Raw genomic sequence first — 18,600 nt, forward strand, 5'->3', positions numbered from 1 at the left:
AAATAAAAACACACAAAATAGCGTATGTGTGTGTACAACAGGCAAATTGTGTGTTGTATGCGTGTTGTTTGCATGTGCAAGTGTGTGCAAGCATGTGTAAGGGCTGTGAATATATGTGACCCCCCTGATCCCCCAAAATTGAATGTATGTGTGTGTAAGTGTGAATATAAGTGGGAATGTAAGTGTATTAGTACAATAGGTGTGTGTGGGTGTGTGTTTGTGTGTATGTGTGTGTGTGGGGGGGCACTAACCTGGGGTGGCAGGCTGTAGGTTGTCCAGGAGGGCTGCATGATGAGCTGGAATCGTCTTCTTTGCTGGATCTGGTGAGTGGGCGGTGCTGTAGGGCTAGGAAGCACAGGCAGCAGCAGGGCACCTAGATTTCATTGTGCCTGCTGCTGCCTTGGGGCCCCTGGGCGATCGCGCCTCAGGGGCCACTCGTTCCCCGCTTCTGCTCGTTGCCTAGGGGCTGGGGGACGAGTATGAACGGAGCGAGCGGCTTTTTTAGCCGCTCCTCCGTTCAAAAAAAGCAGGCAGCAGGCAAACAGCAGCAGAGCACGTATATTTTGCGTGCCTGCTGCTGCATTGGGGCCCCTGGGCGATCGCGACCCAGGGGCCCCATTTTCCCTACGTAGGCTCGTTGCCTAGGGGAAGGGGAAGCTGGCAGGGACACTAAGAACGGAGCGAGCGGCTTGTAAAGCCGCTCCTCCGTTCTGAAAGTGCAGGCAGCAGCAGGGCACATATGCTGCACGTGCCTGCTGCTGCCTTGGGGCCCCTGGGCGATCGCGACCCAGGGGCCACTTGTTCCCCGCCTAGGCTCGTTGCCTAGGGGCTGGGGAACAAGCAGGAACGGAGCGAGCGGCTTTACAAACCGCTCCTCCGTTCCCAAATCTGCAAATGCTGCAGAACGTAGAATCTACGTTCTGTGGCATTTCAAGTTACTTTGCTACAGAACGTAGATTCTACGTTCTGTGGCATTTAAAGGGTTAAAGGTATTCCAGTGTACTTGGCAAAATTCAGCAGGAACAGCCCCTATGTTTGCTCATAGCCTGTACAGAGAGATCCCATAAAACTACGGCACCATCTCTACCTACTATAGTTGCTATCCCAAAGCCACACTCCCTTCCCAAATGTGTTGCAAGGACCCCAATATTTGCAGAGACCACTGCAGATGCTAGGTGGTAGCTGAAGAGAAGAACATGTAGATGGCTTTTAATCTGACATATGTTGTTCATATAATGTGGAAAGCAATTGCAAAAAGTTTTTATTTCTGGGGAACAATCTGAAAACAATTGAACTGAAAATTTGGAAGGTAAACAACCCCTTTAAGTATATGGCACCAGCTAAACAAAAACTGTTCACTGGCTCCATATCCATCACCACTGACCCCAATAAGAAACAACACGGACTACTTACCTGGGATTGAACATAAGGGATACAAAACTGCTTTTGGGCTCCAGAATCTTCAATCAAGGCACCTTCTAGGCATGGAAATAGACCAGATCCCCATGCTCCTAAAAAACAAAGAAAAGCGGTGAGTTGGGGACAAGTGGAGGTACAGACAGCTGAAACATTACATGACGTCTATATCAATAGGAAATACTGTGTGTAGACCACTAACCAGCTTTGAAACATAAAGCTCTATAAATACACCGACACGGACTCTCTCTAACGTACAAGGTCATGCTGGAACACAAACACCCCAACTTACCGGACTATACTAAGTCTTCGGAAACAGACTTAAACCTCAGTCCCTGAGCAAGATTGGCTGGACATATTCCAAATAATCACAAAATGCTCAGTAAGCAATAAATAAAAAGAACAATGAGATCCACCATCTCTACCCACTATTAAGGCTAAGGAAGGGACCCCCTACAAGCCAAGGACCCCCGGTTCTACCAGACTGAGCAACAGCAGCAGCACTGATTGGAACCATGGCTGATGAATGAATGGACCCAACAGATATGGCAGCGCACTAACTGCACTGACTCAATAGGCCACACATACAAAGCAATGCTCTGTGTACTTAATAGTCTGTGTATGTGCTGCACATCTAATTAGAAATAAATGCCATATAATCCTCACTCATCAACAGGGGACACTTCCCCTTTAAGAGCAGGGGACAGAGGTGACTTCCACCTGGAAATGTGACAGTTGGTTCAGTCCGTTGGTTGGCCCTGTGGTGAGAGGTAAGAGTACTTTCCCTCTGGGAGATTTTTTGCCAAAAAACCTTTATTTTAGTGGAAAAAGAGGAGGGAATTTGGGCAATGTCCCACAGAGATGAGCAGGTGTTGTGCCTCTCCCTGATTTTAGTGAATTTGGTTATTTTTCCCCTAAAATGTGCTTGGGAGATGCCTTTAATCTTAGTGCTGGTTGGGAGACACAGACTTTTTGTGGATTTGGCAGTTATGCAGGGCTGCCAGCAAATATTCACATTATCTACAGAAGGAAAGTTTTGGGGACCCTGTAGCACACCATAAGATACTTAATGTATGTTCCCAGTACTGACAGGCTCCTTAGAGATTTGTCCCTTTGCCCCTGGGTATGTGCCCTGTTCTTATGTACCAACATTGTAGCTAAATACATGTTCCCTTTATCCAAGTCTGGAACTAGGGGTGGGAAGCAGAGGCACGTGCCATGGGGACAGTTGGGGGTGATGAGTGGGGGACATACAGCAGGTCCCATAGAAGAGAGGAGACTTTATACCTAGGGTTTGACAGTTGGTTTAGTCCGTTGGTTAAGTGTATATTCCCTCTGAGAGATATTTTGCCACATAACCTTTACTATATTAAAAACAAGAGGGGAAAAGGTTGGGTGACGCCCCCTCAGACTAGCAGATGTTGCTCCTCTCCCTGATTTTAGTGAATTTGGAGATTTTTCCCCTAAAATGTGCTTGGGAGAAGCCTTTAATGTTAGTGCTGGTTGGGAGACACAGACTTTGGCAGTTATTTAGGGCTCTCTGCTAATTGACTGTGTGAGGAAACTTCCAGCATTCTAGAGACCGAGGCTCAGTACCTGCTGGAACTGATACAAAGCTCAAAGTTTAGGGGAAAATACATTTCTGCTTTCCTCTGTATTAAATAGGAAATATTAAGCGCTAAATTCCTTAACTTGCCTTTATATTCTCTTTTCTATACAGATTGCTACAGTGCCTTTCCTGCATTTTTGGACCGCAACTTCAGTGATTCACACCTGCCCATTAACACCTGGGAGTTTTTTTTTGGCTTCTCCATTGTTCATATAATTACATCTTTATCTGAACAGTGTAAGAGAGCCAGGGGTTCCTTAGGGAGACCCCCCTTGGGGTGGCCCGGCCTTGTGCCGCCCCCTATATTTTTTCCCCATCGGAGAATCTTCATTAAGAGGTAATCTTTCAAATTCAACTGATTCAGCACATGATTTCTTCTTCAGAGAGTCTGTCATAAATTCACTTGGGGGGTCCCACGTGGCTTTGTGCATATGAGCCCATACGGTTACTGTATATTGTATTTATAAGAAGCCAATCCATCAACAGCATTAATAATGGGCTTTAATCATTGACTGGAACAATGTTTCATACAAATGGGAGAATATAGATAAGGAAATAATTAAATGGGTGGTTCACCTTTAATGTATATTTTAGTATATAACAGGATGGCTACTTCTAAGCAACTTTTCCATTAGTCTTCATTAAATGTTTTCGATAGTTTTCTGACTCTTTCCAGCTTTCAAATGGGGGTCACTGACCCCATCAAAAAACAAATGGTCTGTAAGGCTACACATTTATTGTTATTGCTACTTTTCTTCAAATCAGCACATGGTTGCTAGAGTAATTTGGACCTTAGCAACCAGATGGTTTTAATTGCAAACTGGAGAGCTGCTGAAGAAAGAGCTCAATAACTCAAAACCCACAAATAATAAAAAGGCAAACCAAGTGCAAATTGTCTTAGAACATCATTCTCTGCATCATACTAAGAGTTCATTTAAAGGGGAACAACTCTTGACTTCATTTTGGCTGATTATGTCTATTTGTCCCTGTAGGTTTCAACGATGGACAAGAAGCAGAGAAATCCATCTCTTCTGGTAATGCCTCAGTGTAAAACAATCCTCTCTCATCTGAACTGGTGTTTCCCTTTCACTCTTCTATATAAGCTCTCCTTAAGCAGCTGTCTGTCTGCTTCCTTTTATATATATATATATATATATATATATATATATATATATATATATATATATATATATATATATATATATATATATATATATATATATATATATATATATATATATATATATATATACACACACACACACATAGTCCAATTTCTGGTGCACGCAAAACAAGCTCAACTGCCTAGGTGCTGGTTATAATAAATCAATAATAGAGCAAAAAAATCGCACTCACAGGGCTTTCTGAAGACGGCTTAAGTGAATAGCCGAAACGTTGAAATAAACATCATTTTTGATTTTGCACCTTCAGAAAGCCCTGTGAGTGCGGTTTTTTTGCTATATATATATATATATATATATATATATATATATATATATATATATATATATATATATATATATATATATATTGCACGCTTAACAATCCACCGCTGCCTGGGTGCTGGTCAACACATTAGTATGCAGTGAACAAACAAGCCACACTCCAAGGTCTTCATTTTGAAAAATAAAGGTGAAGTTTTATTCTCAACACTTCGGCTGCTTAAGTGGGGCCGTCTTCAGGAGATTCTCCTGAAGACGGCCCCAGATAAGGAGCCAAAACGTTGAAATAAAACTTCACCTTTATTTTTCAAAATGAAGTCCTTGGAGTGCGGCTTGTTTGTTCATATATATATATATATATATATATATATATATATATATATATATATATATATATATATATATATATATATATATATATATATATATATATATTAGTAATGGATCAGCACACTCATTTTAGAAGTGATTAAAGTGTCTTTAATTGGTAACACAGCATTGTTATCCGACGTTTCGGTCCCACCTGGGACCTTGAGAAAGGTCCCCAGGTGGGACCGAAACGTCGGATAACAATGCTGTGTTACCATTAAAGACACTTTAATCACTTCTAAAATGAGTGTGCTGATCCATTACTACTGCATATTATGAACATTGATCGTGCACCTCTACTCTATTGGAGATCGAGTGTGGACACCCAAAGCAACTCTATATTTATATATATATATATATATATATATATATATATATATATATATATATATATATATATATATATATATATATATATATATATATAGATATAGATATAGATATAGATATAGATATAGATATAGATAGATATAGATATGTGTTGGAGCTGCCAAACAATTTTCTCTGTGCAGGTAGAACTGACATCCAGGGAATCCAATCTCTACTTTTATTAAATTTTCAGAATTAAATGCCCTTATTCCTGGCATGTCTGCCCCATAAAAACCCAAACCCCTTTCTGTCTCTATTCTCCTCAGAGCCAGAGCCACTTAGTATTCTGTCCCTAATGCTTTTTCTTTTTACTTACAGACGCTGTACTCCGTCCTGAAGGACTTCAGGGGGGAACACACGGACTTTGAGGCCCTCGCTTCTTATTATGGTAAAATCCTATATTATTTATCAGTTCCTAAGGTTGTGCCATTGTTTTATTATTTGTGAATTCCTTTCCCCCTTTAGCTCAGTATTTAACTGAATTGTGTTTTTCCCGCAGAACATCACTACCGGGTCGAATTCGGCGAGAACATCGTCCTGTAAGTAAAACATAAATGGACTTGTTACATGTTGGGAATCATTTGCTATTGCCCCAGGGGTAACTGCAAGGGCAATACAGCTGGAAAATGTTTTATTAACATTCAGTGATCTTTCTTTTTCAGAAAGCACTTCCTTCTAACATGTGATGTGGACCCGAGGATGAGGGCCAAAGAGAACATCATGCATTTCTGGAAAATGCTCAACTCACTGGTATGTAATGCAGAATAGATGTTTAGATGAATAGGGAACAAATGATATTAGATTGCCAGCTCTTATCTCACACTGCTTCTTTCTTTATGTTACAGGAAGTGATTAAGAGGGAATATGCCGCCCTCAGGAAATCTGCGAAGCTGCCTCCTGTAAGTGTCACTTGTATAATTATTATTATAGGAGAGGTTATTATTCACTTTGAGTCTCTATAATAATCTAGAACATTATCATTCATTGTATCTCCTGCTCCCCTGGGGGCATCTAAAGTCTCCCATCCAAGTGCCATTTTTACCAGAAACAAAAATGGTTTTATCACAAGCGTTCACATGGCCACAATAATGGCATTGGTACAAAGAAGCGCTTAACATTGACTCTCTTCTTCCACAGGATCATCCAACTCGAGTGCAAAACCGGAGGAAGCAGCTTGAGTATCTGCGGCTGGAGAATGTAAGTTCACCTGGGATCACTGTCCCTGATGCTTTTCTTGGGTGTTTAACCGCTAGATAATGAACTTTGATTGGTCTATTGCAATCGGGACAACGGCACAAGGGGTAATTTGGGGTTTTTTCTCCCTATGATGAGAAAAGGCTGATGCTCATAATTATAATTTCACAACATCAGCTGCCGGCAGGGAATCCCACACCCTCACTGCCCTCAGCATATAAAGGTACTATTAGCAGCACATATACAGGCATAATCCTAATTGTCTCCTTTCTTTCCCCTTTGCTCCTATCCTTGTGCCTCCCCTGCGCTCACAGACTATCAACCAACATCTGACCCAGCTTCACCATGAGTTCCTGAGGGAGCTGAAGCTAAAGAAAGCGGCTGGGTATGTATTCTGCAATTAACACTTTCAATTACACTTACTGGCACATAACATATTAAAAAAAAAAAATAGATGTTTTCTCGTACCTCTGGGTGCTTTGGCCATACTAATAGTAAATAGCACAGAAACTTGTTGAACTTTTTTAGGTCCCTACAACCATAGCATGTATCTCAGCATGTATCACTGGGTGAAGTCTAGCATGGAACTTACTCAGCTCAGTAACTGCCCAATGTGTTACAGTAGGGACAGGTATGTAGCAGGTATAATGATATTTCTTAGGTACAAGGCTATTTTAATCCTCCAGTCATCAGAATTGTAGTTGCAATACTTTGGAAACAAATTACAATAATGACCCATTTTTTTCATTTTCTTCCCTTTAAACCTAGTAAGAAACAAGCACACAGTCCTGCAGCTGAAGAAGAGGAGGATGGAGCCCCTGCAGCAGCAGATGAGGAAGCCCTTGATACAGAGGACAAGGAAGAGGAAGCGGAAGGAGCTCCCGCTGAAGACCCTGCAGTGGAGGAGAAGATGATGGAGGAGCAAGCAGAGGAAGAAGCAGCTCCTGGAGCAGCAGAAGAGGAAGCTCTTGCCTCTCAGGAGAAAGAAGAAGGAGCTGAAGATAAAGAAGAGGAGGATGCTCCAACAAATGAAGAAACAGCTCCTCCCGCTGAACAACAGCAAATTCCTGAAGAGGAGGAGAAAGAAGAGGGAGCAGAAGTAGGAGGTTCTGCAGATGAAAATCAAACCCCTAGAGTGGAGGAGAAGACAACGGAAGAGCAATCTCCTGCAGTGGAGGAGAAAGAGGAGGGAGTTGATGGAGAAGAAGAAGCTCCTGAGGTGGAAGAAATCATCAAAGACCCTCTGGAGAGGCCGACCCTCCGAAAACAGTTCAGGAAGGCCATCATGAAGATGCTCCGGAGAGTTTGGGTAATGTATCAATTTACTGACAATTACCCATTATCTAGAGATGCCTCGTGTTGTCCAATGCAGCTCCACTTTACTTCCTGCTGTTCTGAGCATTTTCAATCAGAACAATAAAAGGAAATCATACACTGTCTGTTGAGGCCGCAGGCTGATTACTTTGAGGGCACCCCATAGACCAATGTTTGGTTGTCTTTAGGTTGTAAGAGGTTGCTGACAGAGATAAAAGTCTGCAGATAAAGTGTAGATTCTATAGTAGGCCAATAACAGGGGAGGTAGGTAACGCTTATAGGGCTGATGGACATCTGGCTTAGATATCCACCTTTGGAAATGGGTTGCTACTGGATAATGGACTGGCGCCAGGTGATCAAAGCGTATAAAAGAATAAATGGCACAGGCTCAGACTGAGATTCATAATAGGCCAAGGCATTCCATGTGTAGAGAGACCCAAACAGTCCCCACAGGCCCAACGAATAGTGCGTTCTTAAATCAAGACCTATAGCCTTTAATATCATAAGGAAACAAGTATGTCTTTATTCTTTTGTCAACACTTTCTATATCTTTTCTTTTCAGCATTCCACCCAAAGACTCACCTGCTGCTGCTGCTGCTGCCGCCGCCGACCCAACACCATGGCCTGAATCCTAAATGATCCAGGGTGTAAAACCGACTGCCGTTTCTAGGAGTCAGGAAGGAATTTTTACCTACAGTGCAGATTGGTCCCCATAGTACTCTAGGGTTTTTCGCCTTCCTCTGGATCATTGGTCGTTAGGGATGCCCAAATATAAATTAGCTGTTCATTTTAATAAATCCTGTGCTCTCCGACAGGTTTCCCCATAAAAAAGTCTCTGTGTTTTTCTTTAATCCCTATGGTGAATATTGAGGGAAGGGGCTCCTGTGCCTCATTCTTGTAAAGATGACTGACCGGTTGTGTGACGGGGCAATTAATACTGCTGGGAGCTGCTCAAAATGGCAGTGTAAGGGTAAAACTGGGTTGTGGTGCTGATACAGTGGTTTATTTGATGAAGGGAATGGGTTAATATCTCTGCAGGGTTATTTGCTTCATATGTACATTGATGGGGATGAAAGACATAGGGACACATGTTGATCTCAAATGATTGCAAGGAACTACAAAATTTCTTTACTCCATAGGCCACAATGTAAGCATTTCCATTCAAGTCCATTGCCCTCTTAATATTGGAATTCCATCCACTTCCCACCAGCCTATTTATACTATACCAGACATTTAGTATATGAAGGTGCTTGATATTGGGGAATGCCTGTGCTGGATTTGTTTTTTGGTTACCACTCTCTCCAGGTTATGAGACATCCTTTTGGGGTGGGGGATTCCTGCTAAAGCGATGGAGGAGTATTATATTTCTTCCTGCCCCCACAATGACACACTCCATTGTTTGCTAGGCGAGGAAGCCCTTTGATGAGGTAATAAGGAAGGATTGGGGCAAGTTGGGCCAACCCTGCCCCTGGATCCACGAAACCCCCCCCCCACTCAGTACCAAAGTTCACATGGACATGAACCTGGAACAGTAACTTTTGGTCGAGGTAGACTCTTTAAACAGTTACCTAACTCAACCTAAATCAAATTTATTAGTAGAACTTTTCCGCATTTCTGATGTGTAAATATGAGGCAGTGGGTTAAATACTTTGGTCAAACACTCGACGGTCCGAATAAAGGCAATGGTAAACGAGGAAATGTGTTGCCTATGGAAAATCTCTGCTACGATCAGGTGACAATTCTCATGAAAATACTTTCCCCTCCTTTAAATCTTAAATGTTAAAAAAAACATTGGTGGCCTAGGGCCTTAAGAGTTAAAAACATTGGTGGCCCGGGGCCCTAAGAGTTAAAAACATTGGTGGCATGTGGCCCTAAGAGCTAAAAACATTGGTGGCCTAGCGCCCTAAGAGTTAAAAACATTGGTGACCCGGGGTCATAAGAGTTAAAACATTGGTGGCCTGGGGCCCTAAGGGTAAAAACTTTGATAGCTTGGGACCATAAGAGTTGAAGACATTGGTGGCCTAGGGCATTAAGAGTTGAAAACATTGGTCACCTGGGGCCCTAAGAGTTAAAAACATTGGTGACAAGGGGCCGTAAGATTAAAAACATTGGTCGCAAGGGGCCCTAAGAGTTAAAAACTTTGATAGCCTGGGACCATAAGAGTTGAAGACATTGGTCGCCTGGGGCCCTGAGAGTTAAAAACATTGGCGGCAAGGGGCCCTAAAAATTAAAAACATTGGTGACAAAGCGGCCCCAAGAGTTAAAAACAATGGTGACAAAGGGGCCCTAAAAAGTAAAAACATTGGTGACCTGGGGCATAAAGAGCTAAAAACAATTGTGGCAAGGGGCCCTACTACAAATATCCTTATCATCTACAGTGGGGGTACAATATCCCTTATAATACACAATACTCAGAGTTCCCTGTATAACTCAGCCTGTAGCCTTGTGCATTTATATGTGATGTCTATAGCCTTATAATTTACAATGGGGGTTTATTATGCCCTATAATACATTTGTAACAGTTCCCAGTGTAACTCAACCTGCAGTCTTGTGCATTTATATTGTCACAGAACCCCTCAATCACTTCTAATATCCTTATGAATGACAGACAGTATAGGGTGCACAGTCTCTGTTATAATACATAACACATGAGTTAAACGATAGTTCCCTGTATAACTCACCAGCAGCCGTGTGCCTTTATATGGATTCTCAAATCCTTATAATTTACAGTAGGGGTACATTATGCATTATAATACACAAAATATACTCATTGTTCCCTGTATAACTCAGCCTGTTTCCTTGTTCCTTTATATGGTCCCAGAAATGTTTCACCGTCCCTCTCTACTATAGCACCTCATCTATTCAATGTGTCAAAACTGCTGATCCCCACATGATAGAAATCGCTGCAGCCCCCAATAATCCAGGACTGGATAAACAAAATGAGTGAATTATACCATTCTGAGGAAATCTCAGCTACAGCCCCTGAATATGTCACTAAATTTACAGCTAAATGGATATACTGGACCCTCTGTAAAGGGGTTGTTCACCTTCCAAACACTTTTTTCAATTCAGTTGTTTTTAGATTGTTCCCCGGAAATGAAGACTTTTTTCAATTACTTTCCATTATTTATTTTTTACTGTTGAATGTTTAAAGTTGAATGTTCCTGTCTCTGGTGTTTGATTCTAGCAGCTCAGTAAATCAGGTGCAGACTCTGAACTGTTACAGTTTTGGAACATTAAGTTGATACATTTCTCAGCAGCATCTCTGGAGTATTAGCAACTATTGTATAAATTCTAACAGCTGCCTGTAATGAAACCCAGAGATTCTGCTCAGCAGGGACAAAGATAAGAAATGTATCAACTAAATGTATCCATTTAGAACAGTTTACAGGGTCGGCGACCCCCAGGGCTGCTTCAGAAGGTGAAAAATGACACTTTACACTTCAATATTAGAAAAACTGTGACACATAGAAAATAGAAAGTCATTGGAAAATGTCATTATTTCTGGTGATCTATCGGAAAACAACTAGTTGTTTGAAGGTGAACCACCTCTTTAAAGGGAGGCTGGGTTGTGCGCTGGGCCCTTCGGAAGTGCCAATTTTAAAAAAAAAGCACCAAAATTGCCTACCTCTACAGCCACTCTGAAGATAATCCTCCCAGCCGCTCCTAAATGAATCGTTCTAGACACTTTGCAGATAATCCTCCCAGCCGCTATGAAGATAATCCGCACAACCGCTCCGGAAATAATCCTCCCATCTGCACTGCGGATAATTCACTCAGTCCATATGAAGATCATCCGCTCAATCACAACAAAGAAAATCCTCCCATCCGACCTGAATATAATTCTCCCAGCAGCTCTGAGGCTATGGATACACGTGCGGATGTTCGGCGCAGTTTCAGTGCAGTTTTTAAAAAAGCCGACCGCTGCATAAATACGCTAGCAGTTTCAATTTCAGGCATTTTTTTATTTTAAAAACAAAACGTGTCGCGAACCTCTGTGATAATCCACACGTGTCAATAGCCTGAAGATACACCTCCCAGCCATTCTGATGGTAATCCTCCCATCCGACCTGAAGATAATCCAACCTCTCGGAAGATAATCAAGCCACTCTGAAAATAATCCTCACAGCTGCTTCTGAAGATAATCCTCCCAGATGCTCTGAAGATAATCCTCCCAGATGCTCTGAAGATAATCTTCCCAGATGCTCTGAAGATAATCCTCCCAGGTGCTCTGAAATAATCCTCAAAGGGCTCCAAAAATAATCCAGGCACTCTGAAGATAATCCTCCCAGCCGTTCTGAAGATAATCCACCAAGCCGATTTGAACATAATCCTCCCAGCCGCTCAAAAGATAATACTCACAACCCTCTGCAAATAATCACACAAAATGAGGTCTCTTTCCATAATTTGGATCTTCATACCTTTAGTCTACTAGAAATTCATTTAAACAATAAATAAACCCAATAGGCTGATTTTGGTTCAAATAAGGATTCATTATCACTTAGTTTGGATCAAGTACAAGGTACTGTTTAATTATTACAGAGAAAAAAGAAAACTGCTTTTAAAATTTTGGATAATTTGAATAAAATGGAGTCTATGGGAGAAAGCCTTCTTGACATTCAGAGCTTTCTGGATTACAGGTTTCCAGATAACAGATCCCATACCTGTAAAACAAAATTTAAGCAAGTGATCCTAGAACTACCACAATATATACTGTATATAACATGAAAACAACGTTCTGTAGAATTTTACACCAACCACATCACACTAAAAACCTAAAAAATGGGCTCTATGCAAAGAATAACCCACAATATCAACCCCCCAATATCTCCCACAGCAATGCTGGACTAAATACAAACATGTTCTGTACCGACCAAAGCCATAATACTTACCATGAGAGTGTCCCAGGCAAACGTCTTCCTCTGTCTTCTGATCTCTCTTCTATCCCTTCTGCTATATCCTTCTCTTTTCTTCAGCTTCTCACTTGCATATTCCTGATAAAGACAAATGTATGTAAATAAAATCCATTAAAAAACCTATATTATGGGTTTTTTTGGACAACAAAACTTTTCAAATCTGGCGTAATTTTTGTACAATTCCATTTCTGTAACAAGATATAGACTAAAAAAAATGAAGGGGAAAAAGATCAAATTGAAGGTCACTTTAGAAACCAACATACTTTAGGTTCCAAGTCCAAAACTCCCACTAACTGTAGGTTCACCCCACAGAACCATAGACTTTTTTTGCAAAATGCACACAACCACCAATATGAGCCCATAACCCTTTAGCCCACACAAAAACCTCTGGTTCACTGTCCTGACCTGACTCATAACACTGCTACAGTGCACTATAAGAAAACTAAACCTATGCTAACTGAGCCTCACACTTCCTACTCACTTGGGTCCTGGTTGTGGTTCTCCTGCAAGGTGGCTTCTTCAGTAGATGTTCATCCTGTGATGCACATCTGTCCCTGTGTTTTTTGTCTCCAATTCTTTCTAAACTCCACCCCTTTCTATGTGTTTCACTACTCCCCCTAGTGGCCAAACACTATATATACAGGTAACATAAATCCAACCCAACTCTACACTGCCATCTAGGAGCATAAGTTGGTAATTACACTGCAATAACTTGGAATGCCTTTAAAGACTAATGGCACACTGGGAGATATGATCCCCACGTTTCAATTTGTGCTACCATGGGTGAAACATATCCCTGAAATGTTTTTCCACTGGCCAGGGCCAGAACTAGGAGCAGGCAGAAGAGGCAGGTCCTACGACGCAATGAAAGGGGGGCGCTGGGAGCTACCTTTAAAAATGTCTTCTGCCTTCCCCTAGCCGGGTTCGCACCCCTTACTCCCCTTTGCTCTCCCCTCCCTCGTCACCCTCCCCTCCGTTGCTTTCTCTTCCCGCCCTTTCGTTGCATTCTCCTCCCCTCCATTGCTCTCTCCTTCTTTGGGTGCATCCGGGTTGTTCTGCCACCGGCAATAAAGTAAATCGCCAGTCGGAAAACATACTCTGCACTTTGTTCCCAAAATGCAACTTCGGGGAACTTAAGGAACTTTTTATTACCAGCAGGGAAAACATTTTGAGAGAGATTTTCATAAATTCAATTTTCTGTATAATCTTGTCCAGCCCTAGAAGGGATTTTGATCTCCATCTCTTAATTCTGATAAAAACATATAAACTTTAACTTAATTACCATCAAGTACAAGACACTGTTTTATTATTAGAGAAAAAGGCAGTCATTTTTAAAAATCATAGGTATTCCTTTGTACTAAGCTTTATGAACTGAATCTAGGATTTGCATATTCAAATTAGGGGTGGGAAGGGAAATCACGTAACTATTTGTCACAAAACAAGGAAGTAAAAATGTTTTTTCCACTTTTTACATTCCCGTCACTGTTCATATGCAAATTAAGATTCCGATTCAATATGGTATTCAACCGAATCTTTAATGAAGGATTCTGGGATTTGGCCAAATCCCAAATACTCCGACACCACTACACACTATGGGTGGCAACAAGACCCAGAGAGCATGCTCAGATGCAGCCGCCAGACTGAAACACTATGCCCGGACTGCTCCACAATATAGCGGCACATTCCCTTTCGCGGGAAGAAGAGAACACCACGCCAGGAACAATGCTTCAGCAATGGCAGCATAGGTATTCCCCTGTACTAAGCACAATTCAGCAAGAACTGTCCCTGTTTGCTATTTTGCCCATAGCCTATACAGAGAGATCCCATAAAACTATGGCAGCATATGTATTCCCCTGTACAGTTTAGCTGGAACAGTCCGTAAGTTTGCTCAAAGCCTGTACAGAGAGATCCCTGTATAACTCAACCTGCAGCCTTGTGCCTTTATATGGTTATAGAACCTGGGCCCAGTGCCCAAGGCCCACCCCAGATTCTGCCAAGCCCACATCACAGTAAAAAGCCCACATAGACATTAGCGCTAAAAACTAACCCCCCACACAATTTTTTTTTTTTTTTATTTAAAGATTTTTATTTTCTGTAAAACTTTTATAAGCATATCATAAGAATACATATGATCATGTAAGTTGAGAATCCGGTTACATTATCACAGATAGACATGTCAAAATTGTAGGCATTCTGAATATATAAACTCTATGCAACAAATAAACCTTCATATTTATTAGTAAGCATGTTGTTATCTACTTTTATTTGACCGGAGTTACGTAAATCGGTGTTACCTAAGCCGTTAACGGTGCTTTCTATAGTTCCCAAAGGGGGGAAGAAAAGAGAGGAAAAAGGTAAATGGGGGGGGGGTCAGAGGGTGAATGCAGAGGAGCCAGGTCCGTGAATCAGTTCATTTCCGACTGGGATGTCTCAAATTCTGCCCAGGGGAGCCATAATAGACCGTTTTGGTAGTCTTTGCCCTGTAAGTATGCTCTAATAGTTTCCATATTTCTTATCCATTTTACTTTAGTGAGGAGAGCTTGCTGGTTTGGTAGAGAGGTACTCTTCCACTTGGCAAGCCCTTAATGTTTTTGCTGCTGCAATTACATATGTCGCTAGTTTATTTGATGCAGAGGTTTTCAGACCCAGTAGAAATGACAAGGGCTCTGGCTCAATGTGGTGTTTGAAAATAGCTAACAAGGTACAGGCTACCATTCTCCAGAAAGCTTTAACTATCTCACAGGTCCACCACATGTGGTAGAATGTACGCCGCTCTCCACATCCTCCAAAGCATTGTGGGGAGAGGGAGTTTCTCGAGAGGTGGGCCAGTTTTGAGGGGGGTATAGTACCATCTAAATATCAGTTTATAGGCCTTCTCCAGTATTATAGTACAGACTGATGTCTTACTGGCCTTCTCCCAGATTATCTGCCACTTTTCGCTTTCAATTGTCTCCTGCACATCCTCCTCCCATTTGGTCATATCTTTTTGTGCTAGAGTGGTATTGTCCTCAGAGAGCCTGTTGTACAATCTTGATATCAGGTGTGTAGTTTGATCCGAGGAGTTGCACAAGAGAGAATTGTGAGGGGGCTGGCGGCGGGGCATTGCCTTGCAAAAATGAATGAGATATAAAATGGCGTATTTGTAAATAACGGAAGAGTTGGCTATTTGGTATCTGGAGGCTGTCTTTGAGATCCTGAAAGGTACGTGTCTCTCGCCCTTGGACTAAGGTTGTACATAAGTAAGCTTTATTTTCAGTCCAGGGAAGGAAATCTCGTATTTCTACCCCTGGTGAAAATTTCTTGTTTGCCAGAAATGTGCAGAATAATGTAGTTTTTCCCTGTATTTGTCCCAGAGTTGTAGTGATTGTATTGTTGTAGGGGGAAGATGGTCAGGTATATTCCTGTCTCTGTCAGGGATCCAGATGATCTGGTTCAGTGCCAATGGAGCTAGGCCCGCATTTTCAATATCTAGCCATGGCATGGTCGGAGTTCTATGCATAGCCACTATTTCAGATAATGTCGCTGCCATAAAGGTTTACACATGTATATATCCAATTTCTGCCCAATATATTGCACATTTCAAATGTTTAAATATTTATTGTGTATTCTATGTGCTTTTTTGTGATATATACTAGCTGGAGCCACGTCGTTTCATTTCACTGTGTATCCGTATACTGCTGAGATTACAATAAAGTTTACTTTGACTGTCCTTGTCAGATTTAATTAGAAGGTGGATGCCTTCTCAGCACCTGCTACAGTATTGTACATACAAATATCTGCGGTTTCCAGAAACTGCTACTGATGTAGGTGCCGTGTTATCTCTTGGAGAGGACAGGGGCGTATTTATATTAAGAAACCCGAGGGGCCTGTGCCTAAGGCGGCAGTTTTGGGGGGCGGCCCTCGGGTGGCCTATAAATTTAGTTTTTTAAATTAAAAAAAGGATAGGGTGCACGCATAAGGGGAATGTTTAGGCCCTTGCTGGGTCTGCTGCACCCTACTAAAGCATATTTGTTGGGTGCAGCCTTAGTCTCATCTCTATAGACAAGTAACAATAGGCTGTGGCAATAGGCTGCCAGCTTCAAGGGATACTATGCCTTTCTATGTCTATTTAAGCCTCTGCTGGATGCTAGGGAGGTGGGAAAGGCCGTCGGGCTAGGCTAGATATTAGTCAATTTTACTTATTCTTAAGAAATTGTAGTTTTGTTTTAGCTTAGTATAGGCTTTTATTTTTCTTAGAAAGCATTTATAGTTTTTTGCGTTGCTAGTTTATATCTTATACTTAGTCTATTTCTATTAGTCTTTAGTAAGCGTAGTTAGGTGTATCTTCATAAGTTTGTTTATTTTGTAGTTTTTAGTTAGTTTATCTATTATATATTAGCCTTCCGAGATATATTCTTTAACTCTTATTTCAATATTTAGTGACACAATATGTTAGCTCAATTTATATTTACTATATTATGTTTGATCTTAATTAGGTTAGTAGAATAGACTTCATTGTCTCTAGATTATATAATAATAGTTTCCTGTTTATTATACGTAGTTTTAACAGTTCTTTTAGAGTTTTGTTTTTTCTTGAACTTAGATCTTGCTTTATATTCTTTAGTTGTATTATTCTTCTTAGTTAATTTCTTATAGAGATTATATTTAGTTATTTGATCTTAGTTTTTACTAAGTTAAGGGTAGTAGTATTTTGTTAGGGTCTGTTCTTTTGTGACCGAGTGGGAGGTCTGTTTCTATGTTAGTTATTCTAGTATGTTATATATACTAGTTAACTAATAAGTCTCTTTATATAGATTAGTATAGTTTATCTCTAGAATTTATCTAGAGGTTCGATGTGCTGCTCTTACTACTCATACAGCTCTGTTTTATAGTAATATTAGTATTATGGTTTAGTCCTTACATCTCTTTTGTTTTATTTACTTAGTCCGATATATACTTTAATAAAATAGTTAGATAGATTATTAGATTATATAGTTGGATCTTCTCTAGTAGTTGATTATAGTTTAGTAGCTTATACTTACTCGTAGTATCATATTAATATTATTTTTACTTTTTATTTAGTTAATATATAGTATTTTTAGATTAGTTATTTTTATCCATTATGTTATTTGTTGATTTTCTAATTTTTAATAGTATTATATTATCTAGTATGAGAAACATTGAAACAAGAAAATATTCCAATTAAACATAAAAGAAGCTGCAAAAGAAGTTAAAGTGAAAAAACATATTCCCACAAATAATACTGTCGCCTCAGTGATTCCCATAACTGTATCTCTCTAGCCACTGCTAAACTTACAATTCCCAGCATTTCAAAGCGGAAACCAGTAGCAGAGTTGTAGCTGAGGCAAGAGAAATCTCAGCAGACCTTCCTTCATTGGGCATGGGAGGAGTCCATGTCAGCGACCATGAGTTCTGATGTGGCCCTGGTTCTATGACTGGTTATGTTTAATGTCTATTTGTTTTATTTTCATAAATGCACATGTGGTGGACTGATGTGATTGGCTGCCAATTACTGATTATCATGCCTTACTCGAGAGATGACATCACTCCCAGCCAGCACTGAATTGGCCTGAAAGCTTGTCCAGGGAAGGTGAACTAACAGCTCAGGCACAATGTTGACCAGTATTTCATTTCTGGATTAGAGTAAGTAGAAAGGACTTTAGTGGGGGGGCAAAAGTCAATGATACAAGGATAAGTTGGATTGTGCTCCATGATTTATAGTTAGCTGCACGGGACTAGAGCCAGGCCCGGACTGGCAATTCTGTGGGATCTGGCAAATGCCAAAGGGGCTGCTGTAAGATGCCATAGACAGTCACTATTTATTGGGCTGCTGGGGGGGGGGGCTGTTGAGGGCCTGTGTGTGTCTCAAATGCCAGGGCCATTTTTTAAATCCCAGTCCGGACTTTAGTCTAGAGCCAAAGCTCCGCAAAATTGCCCCACTATTGCCTGCTATTGTAATTGTCTGGAAGGT

Source organism: Xenopus laevis, chromosome 7S (genome assembly GCF_017654675.1).
Source record: "Xenopus laevis strain J_2021 chromosome 7S, Xenopus_laevis_v10.1, whole genome shotgun sequence".
NCBI classification, from domain to species: domain Eukaryota; kingdom Metazoa; phylum Chordata; class Amphibia; order Anura; family Pipidae; genus Xenopus; species Xenopus laevis.